Source organism: Homalodisca vitripennis, chromosome 8 (genome assembly GCF_021130785.1).
Source record: "Homalodisca vitripennis isolate AUS2020 chromosome 8, UT_GWSS_2.1, whole genome shotgun sequence".
NCBI lineage: Eukaryota > Metazoa > Arthropoda > Insecta > Hemiptera > Cicadellidae > Homalodisca > Homalodisca vitripennis.
Genome location: NC_060214.1, coordinates 26418457 through 26443041, shown reverse-complemented (window position 1 = coordinate 26443041; position 24585 = coordinate 26418457).

The window sequence follows — 24585 nt, the reverse complement described above, 5'->3', positions numbered from 1 at the left end:
AGAACTGTGAGAGAAGGCGAGGGAGATGTCACCTAAATTAACAACTTCCCTGATGTATTGGGAGACAGGCGAGAGTATCCAGTAATGGGTTTCTGTTAGCGAAGATGGATGGCGAGTTTGAAATCATTATTTAACAAACAAATATTGTTTGTAAAAGGTAAATTCAGGTTTGGCATACGTTCTGGTTTTCACGATCTAATGTTTATATATTTTTCACGTCCAATATAATTTTAAAATCCCATTTTTAAAATTATAAAAAAATTGATGTTCCTGCCTGACCCTTCATTGTTGTTCACACACCATGCTTAAATGGCAACTAATGATCAACTGAAAGGTGCACATAAAATAAACATTGATAAAGATAACAGTATATAATATTTAGGAATGTTTTGATGTAAAATACGTCATATATTATAGTTCTGCTGCTCGAATGAATTATTCATAAAAATAAATTTAAATATTGTAAGGGTCAATTAACTATTAATATTGGGGAATTATGGTACTGACTTAAGCACAAACGAAACTTAAATTGAAGAAAACAAACCAATTTTATCGTAAATCTGAATATATTATTAAAAACGTGATGTACGATACTGATACTTATGACTAATACTATAACTAAGTGCATTCAATAATCTTATCACCTAGACAACGTGTTTTCTTCAGGTATGAGATGGCTATTATATTTTAAAATGAAAGAGTTTTTAAACTTTCGGCGAGGCCATTGTAAATGGTGGGACTGAAATAAGAGAAGATTCTCCTGTCCACCTCAAGTCTTACTTTTGGAAGTGAAGCTGTTTATAAGGGCGTGTGCTACGCTGGGAGAACTCATCATGCTGGAATCGCAGCCTCTCATGTAGGTACTACTACGGTTCTCCAAACTCTAGGATCATGAAGTACGTCAATGCTCGGCATAGTTTTTCCACTTGAAACATGTTCAATACGCTTCAAACTGAACACATAGCGTAATGCTGAGTTTTGCGTATTCTTTTGATTCTATTGGTGTCCTCCCTTTAAAGTGCCATTCGATACGCCCACCTTCAAAATTCAGGCCGTTGGAATTCGTGAATAGCTCCTACATCAACCATGCATTGTGTTGCGTGATATATTTACTAAACATATTAGTTAATACAAGGACTTCTTTATTTTAAGTTTGTTATTTACAATGAAAGGTTTGAAAGGATAACAGAATTTCTGACATTTGCCACCGTTATTTTATATAAAACGTATAAACTAACGTTTTGAGGATTGAAATCTATCAGGTGGGGAATTTATTAAAACATACAACAATAAAGAACAGAAAGAAGTCAGAAGGGAAAAATGTTTGAAACATACCCAAAAGTCCTGTCCAGTCGTCACTGCACAGGGTTAATACCTCCCCCATCTGACGAAGAGGATAGATTCTAATTCTCGAAGCATTGTTTTATACCTTAGTAACCTATTACGATGTCAAATTTCCCAAATCCTATTATCCTTTCAATACAAGCAACTTTTATTCTTAAAATTTTCAATACTCCTTAAGGTTTCAAGGTGTAGACGTTCAAAGTTTGGAAAATGAAACGTTGTATCTAAGTTACTATGTATTAAATAACCAAAAGTGATTTATAAACCTCATATAATCTGCTATAATATTTGTTTTTAAGTGTTTTTTATATCTCGTAAGTTTTCCATATTGTATGCTTATAAAATTGAAAGTAGTATACAACATTGAGGCAATAATTAAAATACAGTAACTGCAGAATACTTAAAATACTGAGAGTAAACTTGATACAGGGAGAGTATTTGCATGGACTTGCGTGATTAACTTAGCTATTTCTAAACCAACCAACCTAAATTTCATGATGGGCTATATACACTTTCTTAAAATTGTCAAGACCTTTCAAGCAACATTGGTTATTACTTTTTTTTAACGATGGTTAGTTCAAATGTTTTAAGTATTTAAAATTGAACATTTATAAGTGAAACTGTAACGTAATAAAATCGCCGTTTTTATATAAAAAAATATATCCAATAACGGTTTTAGTCATAAGATCTTAAGATTAAGTTGTTTTTAAAAGTTTGTAAGTGTTGCAATTATAATAACATGCCAATATTGAGAGTTGTAGTTGGGAGTTGTCCAAGTTAGCAATCTCAACTAACACAGTTGGGTAGTAGCTTTGTATTTTATACCTAACATTTAATATTGACAAAAATCTGGAATATCGTCGAAAAGTGCTTTGTTTACGAACTAGTCGTCACGTCGGCTGTTGGCGTTCTGCTATTTCGTCGTATGCATTGTTATTGTTTGGCATGCTATTACTTTATTTCAAAACGATTGTTTTGTGAGTAAATACAATGAATCGGGACAATATTAAAGACAATCAAGTGTTAGAAGAATTACTCAGATTTTCAAGTCACAGTGAAAGTGATGATTTATTCCAAGATGACATACTGTACAATGATCCTGATTTTACTACCGATGGACTTCTTGGAGATACAAGTAAAATGTTGACATGGCTTTTTTACGCAAATAAAAAATATAAGTAAAATAGTAATACAAATTTTTATTATGCACTTTGATAACTAAAACACAATCAGGCAAGACTACAAGAATGGACACTTCCTCTATGTGTAGCGAGTGCAAAATTTCCATTGCAATGAAGACTTTTCACACTAAAAAATATTTAAACATAAGTAGATTTCAATTGTAAATATGTGTAACCTTAGAGAAAGTAATGCAATTGCTAAATACAGCAAATATTAATGAGAAATATATTAATGCTATAGACTAGTACATAGTGATGTTTTTTAGTAAACTTTTTATTTTTTACAAAAAACATTATATTTTAAAATTTGAAAACAAGTCTTTCTGTCTGAAAATATTTATGCATAGGTATCTGTATATAAAGAGGAAGAACTCAACTAAAAAAAGTTTAAGTCGATGGTTTTTTATAATGGGTTAAAAAATTTATATTTATTTCAATATAATTAAAACGGGCGGCAGTGTAAGAATGTTGTCAATATAGAAAGTGGCAGTGAAAGTGTAGTTGTGCTAATAATATGTGTTAATAAATGTAACTTAAGATTATTAAGGTATTACTATGGCTTTAACTAATTTCCAAACAATGAAAGTAACCATTTTTAATAGGACTCCTAATAATATGCATTTTTTATTTTTAACAGTATAATGTTGTTAAATCAATATTGACTAACTATATTTAAAACATATTGATACATTTAATGTGTTCATAAACAAATATAAAAGACCCTCAATTCATCCTTATCTGTACTGTAGTTTAAAAGTATCTACAACATAAAGAAAACACATTAAAAAATGGAAAACAATTTTACTGATCTTAACGTAATTAATCGTTTTAATACCTATAGTCTTCAACCCTAAAATTAATGGTTTAAGAAATTATTCAATTTTGAATTTTTTAATATTTTCTCTGATTAAAGTATTTTGGTTCGTCAAAAAAAGTTGTTGAAGTAGAAATAAGTTTAAATTTCATTTAAATATTTACTAAACAAAAGATTACAATGTTCTCTTGGGTTACTTTAATGAATTATGGCATTAATTAATTCAATAGCTTCCTTAAAAATGGATTCAACATTCTAATAGAATTTTTCTGGAACAATTTTAACTCTTTATATAAGCAAGTACTTTTAGAAAAATCCTGGTCGTGTATTAATAATGATAAAGATAGAATTTCCATACTGATCCAGGTTTTCAACCGAAGGATAGTCAGGAAGGGTACATTGTTGTAAATAGTGCCAACCTTTCTATTAAGTGAAAAGATTCCATTTAATGAACTCAGCTGACACAAGAATATTAAGGGAAGATCTGTAATATCCTTTATAGTAAACAGTTTAAGATCACAATCGGAATATGCTTTCCTTTATTGTACAGTCTGACTTAAATAAAAATAAATAAAAATGCCTTTATTGCAAAGCGTTTCTCAGTATAACAACTGCTTTACAGAACAACTCTTGTCATATCTTACACTATTTACAATACTGGGAAAATAAAATTAAAAACTAAAAACCTATAGACAATATATAAGACCCAAACAAGACAAATAAATTACTGTACAATCATTTTTCTTAGTTTACTTTTAAAAACAGTAACAGAAGTCTGTTTAAGGCTCTGGGGGAGGTCATTGTACAACTTTGGGCCAAAGTAAGAAAAGCTCCTCCTCCCCCAAACTCATGCTTGACTCTGGGAAAGTGAAGCAAGTCACCATGGCGGACACTGCGTTGAGAGACCTCCTCCCGAAATTGGAGCTTCTCGACCAGGTACCGCGCTCACCCAGCGCAAGCACCTTGTAGATCATGCCACATGTCAGGAATCCTGCATACATTTTCCATGGGGGACAAACTGACAGCATCTCGGAAGGGTGACACATGATCAAAGCGCCTCAAATTGAAAATGAATCGAACTGCAGAGTTTTTGCAGTCTTTGAATCCGATCTAGTCTCCCCTAGAGATACTGTTGCCGTATGCAGGATAGCAGTAATAAAATACAGACAGAACAAGAGAAACTCATAAGCCGGAGCTTAGCGGATTCTGGCAGCAGACTTCTAAATCTGTACAGACCCCTCAGCCTACCAAGGGCACGCTGGATAGCATGAGTGACATGATCAGAAAAGGTGAGCTTACTGTCAAGCACAAACTCCGAGAGTCTTGACTGACTCAGAGGACAGACAGGCCTCTCCCACTGAGCCTTACTCTCACTCCTCTCTGACCCAAGGGCCTGCACCAGATTGTGTGGGGCAAGATGAAGGACAATGCACTTACCTATATTGAGTTTAAGGCCATTGTTAACCGACCAAGTGTTGATGTTCACTAGGTCGGAATTTATTTTCTCAATAGCCTCATCAATGGAGCCAGGCTCGTTATGACAAGCGCAACTGACAATCATCTGCGTACAGGTGAGCTGCACAGCTTTGAACACAACTTGGGAAGTCAGACGTATATAAGTTGAACAATATAGGTCCAAGACAACTTCCTTTGAGGAACACCTCGCCTTTTTGACAAGTGAAGTTGACGTCTCACTTCCCATCTTTGTAACCTGACTTCTGTCTCCTAGGTATGATTTTACCCACTCGATTGAATTTTTGCCAAGCCATAAAAATGCATCTTAGCGTACAAAAGTTCATGGTTAAGGGAATCAAATGCTTGTGAGTAGTCCCAGTATCACTAGTGAACTACACATCCCTTTATCTTTCGCATCAATTAAGTCACTGAACAGACTTACCAGGGCAGTGCATGTGCTATGATTTTTTCTAAATCCAGATTGTGTTTTTTGGCAATATGTTTACTTCGTTCATATACTGTGCTATTTGACGTGTTACTATTTTTTTCCATAATCTTCGATATTGCTGGTAAAATCGAGATGGGTCTCAGTTGTTGGACACTTTTAGGGGACGTTACTTTTTGGCAATGGATTGAACAACACTCATTTTCCATCTCTGCGGGAACACACCGCTCATCAATGATTTGTTTAATAAGATGAATAATTGCACCCAAAGCATACGGACTCACGGCCTTAATCATTTGGATGGATATTTCATCACTACCACAGCTCTAGATTTTATTTTCATTTAGTGCTTTTTTTACATCATCTTCAGTGACAGCAGAAAAGCTAAAATCATTCATCGATTCAATTCTCTTACTAGTTCTGAAGACATCGATTTCTTCAAACTCTGGCTTCATTTCCATTCCCCATATTGACAAAATACTGATTGATGTCATCAAGCTTCAGTTGGTGTGGAATGTTTTCATTTCTGTTTTTCATAACTATATTACACTGTTTCAAACAAGTCCAAAAAATCTTTGGGATCCTTGTTAGTGGATAATTTCTCAGTGAAAAAATCTCTCTTTGCTCTCCACACCATCCCATTCAATTCATTGCGTGTTCTTTTATACATCTCCCAATCTTTACTGTCCCTGGTTTTCCAATATATCTTACGGAAGTTTGTTTTTTAGTTTAGTCTGCTTGTTTATGACATCGTTCCTCCACGGGGCTTTCTTTTTTGTCACTCTCCTTGCATACAATTGGAGCATGTGAATCAAATACACTTTTTAACATGGGTAGTGATGAAGTGCTCAATATTGTCAACCCCGTCAATGTGCATTGCTCTCTCCCAGTCAATCTCCGCGACTGCTTTGACAGCACTTTTCTGGGTTGAATTTTGAAAAATCCTGTAGGTTATCATTTTTGGCCCTTTTTTCTCTTTCTTAACTTTTTACGCAACAATATAATCAACTTGTGGTCCGTTATCTTCACCCCTCTATGGTCCCTAATGCCTGCTGCATCGATGACGCCGGTCCTCTCGACCTCGACCGACCTGTCCACTATTATGTGGTCTAACAAGGTGGAAGAGGTTGCTGTCACTCTTGTTGGTTCATTTACTAATTGTATTGCATTGACTTCTACTTTTGTGTGCCGATAGCGGCGGATAAACACTTTCCAGTTGAATAGACCTTTATCTTCTTTCACGAACAAATGTTGCTTTTTTTTCACTTAATATGTTACAGTAACATTGCAGCTTGTGTTTATATTAATATTAAAAGAAAATACTTCCGTGTATAGTTGTACATTGAACAATAAATTTCGAATATTTTGTTATATACTTTATTTTGTAGTAAAATTAATATTTATAGAGAATTGTTTTTGGATTCATGGTATTACTGTAATTTCTCATAAATTACTTTCCTACGTTTAAAGCACTACTGTATTACTGAATGAATGTTTATTTCTTCGTAGATGTGCAAATAAAGACAGCAGGTAGTGTAAAATACAGGAAATTACTTACACAAGGGCAAAGAAATTCATTAAATAAATGAAGTTATAATTCTAAATTAAAACTTTTTTTGGAAATCGTAATATCTTAAATTATTCAGACTAAACTTGGTAAAGGGACGGTATTTGGACTTTCCTAATGTGTTACTTAATGTTTCTAAATAGTGGCCGTTAAAAAGTTATAAGTATAACATTGAACCAATGAAGCTTCAGACTGTGTATTACATTTATTAATATGTCACATTATTGTACTCATTTTAATTTTTGCCATACTGGTTACCTGTAAGGCCAATGTAAAATGTTCACTAACGCTCAGCCAAATCAATCGAGTCTGTAGGTAAGTTTGTTCTCGAAGTATAGTCCGGACAGTAAGGCTGTCAGATAATCATAAACCTGATGATAATAAACCGTAATACTAAAAGTTATATTAGTTATAATCATAAAGTGTTCCAAAACTGCGTACTATGCTTACTATTTTTATTTTATTAAATAAGTGTGATAAGATATTTAAGTTTAAGGACTACAAAACCGATTATACCTAATTTCCACAATTTTGGTTCAGTGAGAAAATACAGTGTGAATTATATTGTTAGTATGTGATTTTGAAACGAAAGTTTAAAAAAAAAAAAGTTAGCCTTTTCGCCTTTAAATGAAAAAAGGGATTATGCGGCAGATTGTAAACGAAAAGCTGGGTAAGAAACGGACTATGTGTTGACAATTGAAATGGCAGGCGAATCTCCTAAAAGATTTTTTCGTGATTTGTATAAAAAATACACAATTTTATGTGTAATATTGGAACAATAGCTTGAGCTATTCGTGGGAATGGCAGTTTGGCGTCTGCAGTAACTTGAGACAACAGCTGACAGCGATAATCTATAACAAGCTGACTGGCGGACCATCGGAACTGAACCAATAACGCCAAACTATCAGTTGCGGCACTTACCAAGTTTATCGACGTTGATGTCTTATGATTTTTGTTTTGTATTACTTTTGTGGCTTTTTTACTGATTTTACTCATAAATTTATAATATTTTAAACGCAAAAGTGCCTTTGTTTTTGTTTTTCTTTCACGCGTAAACCATTGAACCGATTGTACTGAAATTTTACATGAACATTCATAAGGTACTTGCCTATTTTTATTTGGAATGCCTCTCCAGACTACGCCCCACTGGTCTCTAAAGCATTGAAAAATACCATCTTTGTCTATAAAGTTGTGGAGTATATAAGAAAGAGCATGTGAAATATAATCAACTGTTCCGTGTAAACGTTGTCCATTTTTTTCAATTTGTTTACATTTATAGTGAGTACATTGTCTAATTAATAAATGGCTATAAATGGTTATCGCGCCGATTTAGATTTCAGCAATTATGCAAGTACTCATCTCCTTTAGAAAATGTCCTTAAACATAATATGGTCAGAATTTCATTCCGAAGACTCCCTTTGAAGAAGTCGACAGGAAGTATGGAACATGAAAGTTCGAAGGACTGTGTTTTGTAAGTAATGTACCAATTCCAGCTCTTAATGTTCTAAAATATTAAAATTATTTTTCAGTTCAAAAAGTTAATGTAATTTCTATCAAATATTAAATATCACTTATAAAATACAAAGTTACTATCCAATATTACTATAAATTTAAAGATTGATATAAAACTGGAGAGCAGAATCATTGGCGTATTTTAGTATACACTTTAGTGCTGGGAGAGAATGGTAAATTTGCTGAAGTTAATGGGTAATGGGTTAATGGAGTCAAGTCGATAAAAATAGATAAAAAATAAAGAAGATGTATAAGGCTGACGGAGTTTGAGGATGGACAGCAAAGTCTAGATGAGTGCAGCGCCTAGGGAGAGTCATCCAGCAATGCCCTGGGGGCGTCTCAGGTTACATTTATAATGAGTAAATTGTTTAAAGAAAAACCATCATTTTCAGTTTTAGATTTCAGTGACTAGTCATTACAAACTGAATATGTGCAGTTGAACAAAATTTATACGATTTGTGACGGTAGGTCTCTTTAGTATTGTTTATTAAATTACATTTTTTTCGAAAATAATTTGTCAATTTTGTTTTGGAGGGGCGACGGGAGATTCACGGTTCAGGACAGGTGCCTTCACTAATGGTTGGAGAGGTTTAAAACTAAAAAGAGTTGCAAAATCATTATACACAGTTATAGGGCTTGCAGTAATAGTCAGATGAAAATTAATGTCATTATATAAGTACTCAGCCTATTTTGCCGTAAAATAGAAAGAGAAATTTCCTCCAAGAACGTAGTAAAACGGATAATGTTTATTGTTAAATCAGTATTGGCAAATATATTATTGTGGTTAAACTGTATACTAGTTGCCAGTTAAACTGTCTATACTTAGGAGTTAGTAAGATTGATTGTAAGTATCTTGGTACTTCATCACGGCACTAATAATGAATTAAAGTATTTATACTACTAAAACTTTCAAATAGTCAGAAATAAAGAAATTACATTGATATCTTTAATTATTTATTTTATTGATAAAAGACAAAGAACTAGAGAAAAACTTCTATTGTTCCTTGAAAATGTAGGTACTTTTCTTTCCTTTATTTTTTACTTTAACCTCAATATACTTTTTGTATATCTTTAATTTTGTTATTTATTTTGTTATAAGAGTACTAGTAAGAATTTGTCTAGGATGATATAGCCTTGTCAATAACAAGGAAACTTTCCACAAAGAAATTAATTTTGAAAGTAGTATTTATATATCAGAACATACATTTTACATACAATGGTAGTCTTTTTTACACGTGGTAATGTATGTGTACTAACTTCTGCTTTATTGCGAAAACTGGAATATAAACTCCATTTATATCGGTGGATGCGACGGAGTGAGTTATAGGTTCGCTTAGTTGTAGGAAAGTAAAAACACTTCGTCACTAAGAAGCACTGTCAATCTTAGAACTGTGAGAGAAGGCGAGGGAGATGTCACCTAAATTAACAACTTCCCTGATGTATTGGGAGACAGGCGAGAGTATCCAGTAATGGGTTTTTTCGAAGATGGATGCTGGGTTTTAAATCATTATTCAAAAAGCAAATTTTGTTTGTAAGAGATAAACTCTTTTTGGCACATTTTTCCAGTTATCGCGATCCTGTGTTTCTATAATTCTCTCGTCCAGTGTAATGCATATTAAAATCTAATCTGTAAAATTCTTGAGACTTCGAGTTTTATGTTATTTAATAAAAGTTATCTCCAATAATTAATATAAATAATTTTAAATATTACACAAATGTATATGAGTTTATATTGGTAATCTGACAATAATCACGACCAGCAGTTCTTTCAGAAACTGACTCCCCCTTACGGTTGTCGTAATGCAGTTCGATGCATTGAGGGATGACATTTGAGTTTAAATTTTCAAAAAGTGAAAATCTTAAAATTTTTGTGGTTTGAGTCAAACCATACACGTCTAAATCCGAAGTTGCACATTGTACTGTACTTCAGTGGAAATAATAAAATTAAAGGTTTATGTAATTGTAATTCTTGCGAGTATTTTAATATTTCAGAAATAAGCTAGTTTAATAGGTACGCGATGAAATAAATCGAATTGTTTTTGAAGATTTAAAATTTATGATTGTTCGAAATAGATACACAACTGAAACACGTGCTGTATAAATTAATTTTTTTCATTAACCGAAATGTATTATCAAGCTTTAATCTAAATGTACAGGCAGTACAGAATGTAATTCATAACAATAAATGTTGTTAAGTATATTCTTAACATAAAAGTAAAGACATAGCGGGGTGGTGTAAGAGTTAGTATAAAATGTACACGACCATCAAGAGAAAAACCACAACCACATGTCTGAAACAGAATGCTAAAGCTGTTTTAATTCTTTATAACCTTACCCTGTAACATAAGCGCTGTCTTACGGAGTACGAGTACAGGGAAACGTAGTCGGAGAAACACAGCAATAGTCGGTTACATTTGTCACTCAGGTTTCTGCGAGCAAAATATTTGGTTGTAAAAATGTTTACAGGTGAAAACTTCATGATTTATTTCACCTATCTCCAATTGTATTCACTGGAATCTCATGAAAATTACTTACAGTTATTAGTAAAGTAACACTTAATACTGATACTGCAAACACTGCATTCTATATAAACACTGAACAGGTACTCATATCTAGTTTTATACGCTACCAAAAAGCTTTTACGATGAAAATAGTTAATAATTTAAATTAACTGAATAGCTAAAAATAACTAAATCATATTATTGAACTCAAGAAGGTTATAAATACGGTTTTGAATATTTAATCAGATTTGGTGTAATTATTAAAATGTGACAGTGGTTTTAACATTTTATTTATATTAAAATACAAGAATAACCGTACATACAAAATAAATATTTAATTAATTTTTATCAATATGATTATTTGACGTAATGTACTTGATAAAAATGGGCAAACCATACGCCTGAGCAATTTGATTACATATAACGTATACAAGTCCAAATCAGGACGGCGAGTTCTACGCAGTCGTTCAAAACGTCCATACATTCTCAGTTTTCTCACTGATTGTAATTGGAAACCGTCGACCTAAAGAAAGCCTACTCGGAAACTTTCAGCTATAATATAAAAAAAGAATAAGAATAAGAAAGAATAAGAATAAGAATAAGAAATATTTATTCCATTTGAAAATAAAATACATATATAAATCATAATTAAAAACTCGGAATTCTAGCCATCTAGACAGGTGGCGATGGCTAGCACAGTTTATCAAACAACTAAATTGGCATACAACAGTCTATATTTGGACACTTAAACTGGCGGTCCACTGCAGCGCCTACTATATACACACAAAGTATTTTACACAAAACTATTAAGTCAAAACTAAGAATTATAGATTATTTCTTGTTAAAATTAATACCCCAGTAAGTACATATTTTCAAATTTTACGAAACAGAAATAAAATATTATATATTCAAAACTTAATGCTACCATTTTCAATGTTTCATCCACAACATAACATTTAATGGAAATTAAAATTACTCCAAGATGAAGTATTACATCATTGTATAATACAATTTTAATTTACATCGAGTTTATAATATATCACTGAATGATGCCTGTTAATTCAGTAATTTCATCCTTTTCCAGCAACCAAATTCTAATTTTTTTTTAAATAAATGTTTTTTACAAATAATTTTGATTTGGTTTGGTAGCAGGTTAAACAATTTTGGACCTAAAAAATACAAATGACTTTCTAAAGAATGACTTATACACTTTTGGTCTTTTGAAAAGACCTTCTGAAGCAGCTCGCGTATAATATTTAAACTGTTTTTTATTATGTCATCACCACTTCGCATATAAAACGTTTTTAATACTTTAAATACAAATAGATATTTTAATGGTAGTATTTTCAACTGTCTGAACAGAGGAAGGGACGGCTCACGTTTACATTTAAATGTTATTATTCTAATAAAAGTGCTTCTGTATTATCTCCAGTGGGTTTAAAGCTTTATTACTAGCTCCCCCCCAAAATTTCTATCCCATAAATAAATCTGGAGTGAATTAGTGCAAAGTAAAGGGTGCGCATTACAGCCTCAGGTAGCAAGTTCCTCAAAAAGTAAAATTTTCTGACGTTTCCTTCTTAATTGTGACTGTAGATTTGTCTGTATGTGGTTTCCAGGATAATGATTCGTCGATTATTATGCCAAGGTATTTGATTTGATTCACGTGCCTCTATAACTGGACATTTACATTTATTGTCATTGTCGCAGTTAATATTTACGTGAAAATTTCAAGTTGTTGTCGAAAGAAAAACGTTTAAGACCAAAAATTTATAAATTTTAGTTTTTTCGGCGTTTACTATCATGTTATTATTTTCACACCACGCTTTTAATGACCGAATGTCGAATTTCATTTCCTCTAAAATGTTGGTCCAGTGTGTATTATTATATTGAAGAGCAATGTCGTCAGCAAAAGCTGTGGCTCTTCCCTTGAAGGGAACGCATAGTAAATCATTCACGAATATTTAAAAACATAGTTGCACTAAGCACAGAGCCTTGAGGGACGCCCCGGGATACAGGTTTTGAGTTACTGGTAATATTAGCTATATTCACTTTTTGAGTTCTGTTCGTTTAAACAACTTTCAAACCAGTCCAGCGCAACTCCCCTTACTCCAGCAGCCTTAAGTTTTTCTAAAAGTATTCCGTGATCTACTAAATCGAAAGCCTTTGAAAAGTCTATGAAAAATACCGGAAGATTTATTATTGTTATTAATACTGTGTAAAACATTTTCCATAAGAGTTGTAAATTGCGGTCTCAGTACTCTTTCCTTCAGTAAATCCGAATTGATAGGGCAAGAAAAATTTTACTTTATTTAAAAAAGACAACAACTTTGCTTTCATACATCTCTCAAAAACTTTAGAGAATTACACATAATAGAGCGATTGGTCTGTGGTTCTGTAAAAGTTCCCTATCACCTTTCTTAAATATTGGAAACCACAGTTGCTTGCTTGAATTTAGTAGGGAACTTTCCACTTAAGAAACTTAAATTCACAATAAATGCTAAAACTTTGGAGATTTCAGGTTCAATGAATTTTATTTAAATGAGTAGATATATTATCACAGCCGGTTGATTTCTTATTTTTTAGGTTTTTAATGATGGGAAGAGATTTTTTGATGAGTGACAGGGTTAAGGAACAGCGAGCGCGGCTGGTGCTGGCAGTACCTGAGTGTGTCGGGACGCGGGCGGGGAGGGCTGGTTATCAGCTGTTGCGCAACAGACACAAGTAAATCATTAAACAGGTTTCCCTATCGCCTGCGGATTCTGTTCTATCCGTCCGTCTTCTAATCTTTATCTTAGTTATTTGCACTCTATCTTTCTGGTCAGTTAAATTGTTTACAATTCTCCACTGCTCAGAAGTGTTACCAGCGTGTTTTTGGAATAATTTAATGATAAAAAGCTTTTTTCGCGTTGTCAATTTCAAGGCAGAGATTTGCTTTAAATCTGTTAACATAAAATTTTGGAAATCTAGATCAATTGGTCTATTTTTTGTGTTTTTAACAGTTTATTTCTTTTCTCAATTTTTTAAAGTATTGTTTCAGTAATCCAAGGACTTTTTGTTTTAGCTTTGTGAAATTTGTTCGATATTGTTATATCTTCCGTATTTTGCTGAATGCAGTTATTTAAAATTGAATAAAAAGAGTTGAACAGCATTGTCTACATCGTTCCAATTAAAAAACACTACTCCAGTCTGTTGTCATCAACGCAGTTTTAACACCATCGTAATTTATTTTTTTAACAAAAGTTTTTTCTGTAGATCTATAGTTGGGCTTTTCATTTGATATGATAAGGGCTACTAAGCTATGATCAGTAATATTTATGTGAAAAATTCCGGGTTTGAAATTGCTTAAAAAATTTGTGTCTTACAAAAATATGATCAATATTAGTAGAAGAATCGTTAGTTATTCTAGTATAATTATCAAATTAAAAGAGTAAAAACTATAGTTATAAATGAGAGATAAATAGGCGTCTGTGTCTGTATTTGATTTGTTTATATCAATATTTAAATCGCCCATAATTATTGAATTGGTTTTTAATCTACTAAAATTAGGTTCTAATTCAGTTAAGAAGTTGTTAACAGTAAAACTCGTGTTTTCTATAAATTCCAATTAATGAAAAACGTATATCGTTAAAACTAATTGTTAATAATAAAACATCTGCAGTTGTCATAACACAGTCTACTAAATTAGCTTTAATTCTGTTGTTAATATAAACTACTACTCCTCCTGATCTATTTAATATGTTACAATAAAAGAAAGAAGAATAGTTTGGGATTTCAAAAGTAACATTTTTCTTCTTCGCAAATCCAAGTCTCGGTTAAGACTATCACATCTATGTCTCGTTTTAATGGTTGAATATAAGCTAAAAAGAAGTTAAAGTTTTTCCGGAGACTTCTAATATTTTGATGAATTACATAAAACATTTTTATAATTATCGATTTCAAAAAAAGTTTTGTCTAGAGTATCAAAGACACTACATACATTTAAGCTCATAAGGGTTTGTTATAACAGCAGTAAAAATTAAACAAAAAAATAATTGGCCTAGCAAATAAATAGAAAAATAGTCTAACATAACAGATAATAATTAAATGTAAAGGTATTAGAGTTTAGCTGCTTGCAGATCTTAGCTTACTTGTAGTGTCTCTAGATCGGCTGCGCTATCAATTTTTTTTGCAACCTTTCTCCGTCTTCCTTCCGCACAAATATTTTGCCGTCTCTACTCCAGACGTACTTGAAGCCCTTGTTTCTGGCAGCTTCCTTGGTTTTAGCCAGAAGCAGCTTGTTCTCAGGTGAAAGATGTTCGTTTACAAACACCTTGGCAGAGCTCTTGAATCCTGGGTTGATAATGTTGAGCATTAGAGGCCGCATGCTCCTTGTATTCCCTGATCCAGGTGTCCCGCTCTTCGTAGGTCGAGAACCTTACGATGATGGGTGGTGTCCTCTTCTTGTTGAAGGATGGGATGCGGTGGGCTGCGACGATATTCTTCTTTTTGAATTCAACCCCCACTGCCTCAGCGACACTTTCCAAGACTCTGAGTACGTTTTCTCCCTGGGTTTCGGGAATGCCATCAATCTCGACATTCTGCCTTCTTGAGTACTGTTCCAGGTTTTCTCACTCGTACGTGGAGGCCGGAGATGTCCCCTCGTAGTTCTTGGTTCTCTTTTTTTATTGGGTATTTTCCGCCTGGACTCTTTTTAGTTCTTTCGATAATTCACTCATGACAGTGTTTCACCTTATCCATGGAATCAGAGACAAAGCTAAGCGAGGTGCGAAGCTCGGCGTTGTCAGCGGTATTCTTTTTAAATTCTTCGAGCATTTCTTTCTTGAAACCTTCTATGGTGTTGATAAGAAACTCTTTAGTCAAGATTGATACCGTTTCTGACTTACCGCTGGCCACCGAAGAGGACTTTTTCTGGTTTACACTTATACAATACCAAGCACTCTTCGCACCACGGGTCTTTTTGAGGCGCACATGTCAGGTGACATATGGCTCCGCAACTTGCAGTACACCTAAGCACATGTTCTTCTCACTCGGAAGGTAGCAAACGCTGCAGTCAACCGGCATGTTCAAAATCGATCACTGATAAACGGTAATATTAGTGAATTGTAATACCGACAGGTACGAACAGTTCGAACGCACACGTGGAACGAGTGACCTTGAGCTCGGGAGCTATAGGGATAAGGGTCCGCCCGGCTCGGCTGACTGACATAAAAAATCAATGCATACTTTTAATAACGATGCTAAAAATATCCTTGCAGGTAAAACGTATAAAAATAATAATTCTCATCCACAAAAGAGTGTATTTTTGCTAATTTTTCGAGGTATGAGTATTGTATTAAACAGCTATTAGGGTTGATTAACAGTCGATAAACATTGATCAACTACACAATGTCTATTTAAGACCTACGAAATCTATAGCAATTGCTACAAAATTACGCGAACAGATGATTGGGACATTTGATAGATGTGTGGTGGGATTATAAACGTCTAATGTTAAAATAAAGTGAGCTGTTTAGCAGGATATGTTCTCCGTGAGGTAGATCCCACTGTAGTGATATTCGTTTGCAATCTGTCGGCGGTGGTTTGATGTGTTTTGGTAACGTTGAATAAGCCGATTTACCCGAGATAGGTGTTCTACAGATAGTACATCACACGTAATTTGGAAGTGTTGAGAAAAAATTCCAAAAATATCCATCTTTAATCTGGACGTTCGGTAGATTAATATTTAATTAGCTTTACTTATTGTTAAATAAAAATTATATTCAACAGAACTATGTTGGGAAATAAAAAGCACACGTAAATTATAATTACAACAAAGGTGTTGGCGGTTCAACAACCCATTTAATATGTAATAAACATTGATAAAGATTTACAATTTATAATATTTAGGGACGTTTTGATATAAAATGCGTCATATAGATTTTGCTGTTGGAATTATAAATTCACAACACTGAATTTAAACCTTGTGTGAACTGCAATATAACACTATTGAGCAATTATAACGATTTAATTACGAAAGAAATTTAAATTAAATAAGAATAATAACGTTATAATACTTCTCAGTATATTTATTGAAACATGACTCGTAGTTTTCCCATAAATGACCTAAAAATTGTTTTTATATTTGTATAAAATGTGGTGTCAAATGTTACATAAATGTATGTCTTAATACATCCTGTATTTTCTTATATGGTTAAAAAAGTTGTGGTAGATCAAAAATTCTGTTAATAATTCACATTCCCACATGATAACGAAATATAAAGGAGACCGATATTTTCTGTAAATGTAAAAAACATGTTATGAACCCAGACATAGAGTCATTTCAATGCTCTTTAATCACCGTGTTTTAATTTATTTGCACGTAATATTTTTCTATAAGCAATGAATGAATCATTCATTATATGAGGTCAGTGTAAAAAAATAAAAATCTAGATACACGCCTATAGAATGTGGGCAGTTTAATACACGTTTCACTTTTATGTAAACCCAGTATTCTAGTTGCCGTTGGCCCTTCATTATTATATAGACTGTTGTTTAAATGAACTTTACGTTGATAAATAAATTTATCTAGTATTAATTTAACTAAAAGGAAATAAGTGCAGAGTACTGTAATAAGCGGAAGAACTAAAAGTTGGTCAGTAAAGTAAACGAGGGTAAAATAATGGACGCTGCACCCATTTCTCGTTTGGTTAACCCTTGTCCGTTTAAAATACCAGCTTCGACCCTCTCAAGGACCTAACATTATTTACAAATGTCTGTTTTTCTTCCCACCTCACCCAGTCCTTATCTTCCTACGTCACCTTTAGGTCGTTTTTAACTTGTTGTTTCTTCCTCAAGTACACAAAGGAACAATGTATCCATTTCCTGACTAAATATCGAGTAATGATCCGTATTTTTAGGGGATCAGTAGATTTATAATTGTAACATCTCAATGACTCAGGATAATAACTTTAATATTTTCTATAAATATCATGGTAGCCTTAAATTTTATGCTTAAAATTACACACGTGCAATGAAACAGATAAAAAACAATGAAAAATGTCTCAGTTTCAAGAGAATGTTAAGAATTGTTGTATTAAAAATAAATAGCCATTTAAAAAAACCTCAAAAAAGATTAGGATATTGTAATAAACAGTTTATAATTCATTAATAAAATTAAACTTTTTATTATATGAATTTAAAACTACCATGTAAATTTGGTACTTATAATCGCAAATGTTTTTTGTACTTATTTTTATTTTATCAAAAAGATTTCATTATTCTGTATTCATGTATAGTATTAAAATGTTTACGATATAATACATAAAATATGAACACCATATCAATGTGCTTCGGTGTAATGCTTTTTCATTGGCCTTCTTTAAGTTTTTAGTTGAAAGACCTTTTACTTCGACATTTTCCTTTAGAACACCATTGCAAAAACAATAAAAATAAATATTGTATCCGTATATTTGATTTTATTTAGAATTTCAAGTGAAGATCAGACAATTTAGTGAAAGGTAATGTTTTTGAGTCTCGTATATTTTATCGGAATAACTGTTGATAACTGTTGATCCAAATGAATGCAAAATACAAAGGTTTTATTTTAGTTTAAGTTTGTGAACAAACGATACTGCAATACTAATAAATTTAATACTTTCTTATTTAAATGAAGGAAATCATTAAAAACGATAACAGCCTTTTTCTGGAAAATGGCTCTTTGAAGGAAATCAATCAATAGTGACTTATGGTGTAGCGCTTGGGTAGATTGCTTCAATTTAGAAACCGTAAACAACACTGGTATTGAAGGGCATATGAAGGTGATGGAATCATCTGCATTTAGATAACCTGTCATATTAAACGACCGTGATGTGAAAAATAAAATATAGTTTTGGTTTTAAAAACCGAAAAAATGCATAAAACATTTTTAAATGTTATTTTTACTAGTGCAAGTAAAAACTTCAACAGAAACGTGTATTAAGGACCTGACATGTCCTTATTGAAACCGTGTCGTTGTCCGTAACATTTAAAAATATTCCTATATAATAGTCTTTGCGTTATATAAGCCTTGCTGTTTTCGGACCTACAGTTCTGATAATGAATGGCTCTTTGAGGCGTGCTAGTGCTCATTGCACTGTTTTAGTTTAAACCACTGTAAAATGTCATATGACAATGTCAATGAAACTAACCAGTTTTGATGTGCAGCCATTCACATCTTTGTTCATTGAGGTGGGTTTTATAACATTATTTTACTAGTATTTCCAAAACCAGTATTAACCAAAGTATTTCCAATGTATCAGATGGTTTTTTAATTGTAATCTTGAATTAAAGTTATAGCTTAACTTTGTATGCCAACTGCATTCAACTATTAATCAAGCACTGTGTACTTTTCTTCTGATTTGCCTATTGGCTGGCATTACATTTCTGCTTAAAGGTACACTTGTTTTGCTTTTCCTTTGTCTATATACTTTTAATAACAAATTTAATTTATTAATTGGGTGCCTTGTGGGTACCTTATGAATTTATTGGGTTCTTTTTTGATCTGATAAAAAATGTAATATTTTTTATACATTTTTGAGAGTCTGTTTTTGTAAGCAAGTCTACGAGTATGCTTTCCCAACTCTGTAGATTGACTGAATGTATTGATTGATTACTTTTATTGAAACTAACAACACTTTTAGCATAGCAATACTTGGAACATTATAGCAAAACATGCTCCATTGTTTCTATTTTGATTATTGTGTATTCAGATAGAGAGGTGTGAAGTATCTTTTTATTTTGAATAAATATGCATTAACATTTCTGAGACTCAACCTCTCTCTACAAATATTAATAGTTTCCCATCTGCTAAGATTAGATGATTTAAACCTTGGATATTTTTGTAAAGTGTCAATTTATTTGTTTAAAACACCTAGATTTTTTAGAATATGTCAAGATTGTTGAAATTTGTTCAGTATAAATCTTTTCTGATAACCTTTAAAATCTTTAATATGGACTGGTTGACACTGTGATTGTACCCCATTATTTGCAGCTTCCTTCGCAAAACTGTCCACTGTCTCATTTGGCTGAATTCTTACATGTTCTGGTAGCCATTGCAAATATATTCTTGTGTTTGATTCGACTAGCAATTATTTAAAAATCATGATAATTACACCACTTTATTTACGTCCTTTACTACAACTTGCTTTGATTGCTCTACTCTAGTGCTTTGATTGCTGATGGAGAGTCAGTGTATAAAATATGCTGGTTGCATTTAAAGAAAGATCGTATTAAATAGCTGAATAAATAGCACATATTTCTGCTGATTAACTTGAAATATTCTGATTTAGTTTAAATCTGTATTCTGTTTGAAGTGATCGAATATAAAAAACCGCACTAACATTTTCATTACATTTTGAACCATTTTGAAAACGGCTAAATCATTTCTATAGATTGATCCAAACATCATAATTATACTCTGTTGAATTATAGTAATTATAGTAAATAAAAAAATACTGAATATATCTTTATTGATATTATCACTGCAAATTTGATGTGTTGAATACTAAATTGGGGTTGGTAAAACAAATTGGAATTTCCAAATCCCAGTGATTGGTTTTATGTATTTTGTGTTACATAAAACCATAAACCAACCACGCACAACCCAATCATAAAGCCTAGCCCCAAAGTTAGCGTGGTTATCAGTGGTTTTGATGGTATTAGGAAGAGATTTACACAGACGGCAGGCAGGAAGAATGTAAAAGATCTGTTACAGTTCACTTTTCGATGGATAGTAACAACGAGTCGAGAAGACCCATGCCACTCCAGCGAGCTGAACTAGCAGGATGTCAAAGTTGTTCGGATTTCCATTCCAAGAAGAAAAGATCAGAGCATCCAGGAAAGGAGTTTCATCTGTATAGCATCAATAGTCACATAAACTTAACCTAGATCACAACATTGTCGTATGAAACTGGCTTCGAACAAATTATATGATTATACATTATATCAAAATCATTATTGCTGAAAAACAAGATTGGAGATTTATTTAGATCCTTTCATAGCATAAACATCTATGCTTGGTTATAAATAAAAGACAATTTTTAAAATAGGCTTAACCTGCTGGATTTCTGACTACTAATATAACTTTCTTTCAATATGTCTATTGGTTAAGTGTCTTTCTATATTTTTCTGAAATGTAGAGAAGTCGATCCCTTTTTAATCCTTATTATGCTCGTCCTCATGGGATAGTGGCTTGTGCGAGGATCTTTTCAAACAGAATAAGGGGGAGAGTCGATACTATATAAGGTTGAAGGTTCTGATAAAAAGTGCTATGGTTAAATACAGGATTATAAACTGCATTAATCCGTTACTAAATAAAAAAACCTTACTGTATTTTAAGATTAAAGATAATTTGAAATGTTTGAAGTTACACTAATTCTACCATCAAAATGAGAAATCTCACACAATGTTACATTAATCAAAACTAAAAGTATAGCAGTATTTTAGGTTTAAAATTGTTCATAAGGGTTAAAATTCCAAATTAGGCATTCCACGTTTACCTATTCATAATCAAGTAAACACATCCTGAAATAATATAAATTAATTGTGAAGGCTGAGGAACATCCAATAATCAGATGTCTGCTCCAGGACCTTGCTGTCTGTTGAGGGAAGATGTCCTTTGCCAGGATACAACAGCCTGACACCTGTACTCCCTGCCGGCATTTAATTACGCTGTCATTAAGCCACTGGGGGCTGATAGGTTGTTGATCAAATCCTTGAAAAATTTAATAATCGAATTAAGGTGTAATTTTTTGTTACCATGATTGGACGGTGAGAGATTTAAAATGTAAAAGACTAAATACTTAGTAAACGGTGTACACTGAAAAAAATGCTGTAAAGGCTGTACTTACCAAAAATGTACATTTCATGGCGGATTAAAAAGACATGTCAGGAGGATATATTTATTGAAGGAGGTGTGTATTTCTTACTATACAACATATTATTCGTCATAGCAAGGGTCATTAGTTATTTCCGTTATAATCAATGTAACAGATGGGAGTCTATAGTGTTATATAAATTAAGGACAGTGAGGATTTAGGATTTTAATATAAAACAAAGACATCTTGTTTGAGTAAATTAAATACACATTTAAACAATGTCATTAGAGTCTCCTTACGACACGGAGTTATATCTGTTTAATGATCTCCTGTCTCTGCTGTTATAGTTACTACAGTATAACTATAACAAGCGTTATATCTTTCCAACAAGGACACCTGTGTTTGTCCTCTCATGTTACAACCTTGTATCCTTCTCTACTAATGAACTTAGGGACTTTATTGGTCGATAAACCCGGGCTCGTCTATTTCAGGTAAGTACTGTCAAAAGTGTTTTCTACAGTGACCTTTAACAAACTAAAAATGCAATTTGATCCTCATTGTATTCCTTACAGAATTAAGACCACACTGATAATAACTGTGCAGAACGTCTTCCTAGTATGGGAAGAATAAGTCTATTTTAGTATCTCTCAAGTATGTGTTATCCTTAAACAGTATGTATGTTTCTCTTCCCTAATACAAATGAAAAGTACTATATCTTCCAGTTCTAATAAAACCTACTTTCTCTCTAACAGTTAAGTTAAGCTATTTAAAAGACATGTGTTTATAACAAATTTTAAATTACAGTTCTCTTGTTTAACCTTTTGTGGTCCATTGAACCAACCCACCAGGTTTATTGAACGAAGTAAACTTAAAAATAGTGTTGTTGTTTGTCCAGAGATTCATACTATTTTGAAAAGATGAATAAGGCTAGGAAAAAACAGTGTAGAGAATGTATTACAATATGTCTATAACGTATCAAAATTATGTTAACTAATAATTAACAATAAAATCCTCCAACTGACAGCACTAATCTCCGATTTCCACTGACCATTTCATCGATTATTTTGTCAATGTTTATTAGAACTGGATAGTGGAGGATAGTAGTAGAGGAAGCCTATTTAATCTTTCACTATCCTTAGAACTCCTCATGTAATTCTTTTGGAGATGAGAAGGACCTATACACCTCGGATGTTAAGAGTAGTAATGTAGCAAGCTCCTGATTGAAGCTTTTTGACTATGGAAGGTTTGCGAAGGAAAAATGATTTTCCAAGATATCGCCATCGTTTAGTGACATAATGCGTTTAGTGACAGTTCTGTTTGCTTTGCCGGTGAGTGCAGATCTATTGTGACCTGTATTCTGAAGTTTAATTTTAATAATTAATGTTTATTTTTTGTAAAGTACATGTTTTGGGTTAGTGTGAATTGGACAGACGCTATATGACTGTTTTGGTACCTGACTTATACTCTGGTATGTTTACATTAACCTAGATTGTGGTTATGCAATAGTTTAGTTATTTAACCGAAGAAGAGATCAGATTCCAGATTTCGAAACGTAGTTTCATTCATTTATTCTATCACTGAACGATGGAAAATGTCCGGAAAAATCCCTTTTACTTCACAAAGCTCCGGTTATAGAAAATGTATTTGTAGTTTCAAAATAAAAAATTATTTAAAATTATTAGAGTTTTATTTTCTATTAATAATATATAAATAATAATTTTAACATTGTTTTGATTTATCTATTTTTCAATATTGTGTATATAAAATTCTAGAACAATGAATTTTTTAACGAGTCTATGTTTTTTTATTCGTTTGTTAAACAAACAAAGTACTAAAATATTTGTACAGGTCTACTTAGAGTTATAATAATAAATACTTAATAGCAGGGCACAAGGTTTGTCTCAAGCGACTATAACAGACATTATTTTCTTGGGAGATTCAGATTCTTTTACATTTTCCATTTTATACTCCATGGGGGGGTCTGTACCACACGGTGGCACTTTTAGTTCAATAGTTGATTTAGCCTCACACAATCATTGCTGGTCATCCAAATCACACAGTAAACATTAGAGAACCACCAAGGAACAAGAGGGACATAGTTACCGCTCGATAGTCATAAAGCTGTTAGGAAAGGTTTAATAACAATTTTATAGCAAAGAAGTTTTACAGTGCTTGCAACCCAAAGGGGAAATGCCAACCAGGATCCATATAATTGAAAGTACGGTTATACTTACGAGATTTGTTATACTCGAATATAGTTATTATTAGGACAAAAAATTAATAGTTAGCCTATGAATAACTAATGATTGTGACTAGCTCTTTACATCATGCTATTTTGGGCTTTAATGTAGCCATGCAACGACGTTTCATGGTAGTTCTCGAGTGTACGCGTTTAATTAATTATGTTCAAACTAAGTAAAGCAATAAAGTTTAACGATGTCGACAGAGAGTTTCAATTTTTATTTGCCTATAAAGTTTGATGTCTTGTATCTTTTTATGAAGTTCTGAAGATTACTTGATTTTGAAGTTTTCTATAGAAAAAATGATGAGTTAGAGAACATTATTATGAGAGCCCACTTCCTAACCTTACAAAGAGAGAATGGAGTGCTGAGTACTGATAAAATTTGGATTTTTGTGTATAGTAAATATGTAAAAATATACGTTTCCCCCCATAATTTAAGCATCTATTTTAATACTGACAATTTTGAGTATGAAGTAAATTTCAGTTAAGTACTTTCGAATTAAAAATTTATAAATACTGGATGTTGTGACTAAAAAAAGGAATTCATAAGTTTCTTTTCAATCGATTAGATCATTTGCAACTTGAGGTACAAATTATCTGTCCATAATTGCTGTAAGTACCTTGTTAAAAATAGGAAATTTAATATAGGCCTGTAACTGCCAATATTACAATGGTCACGTAAAATAATTTAC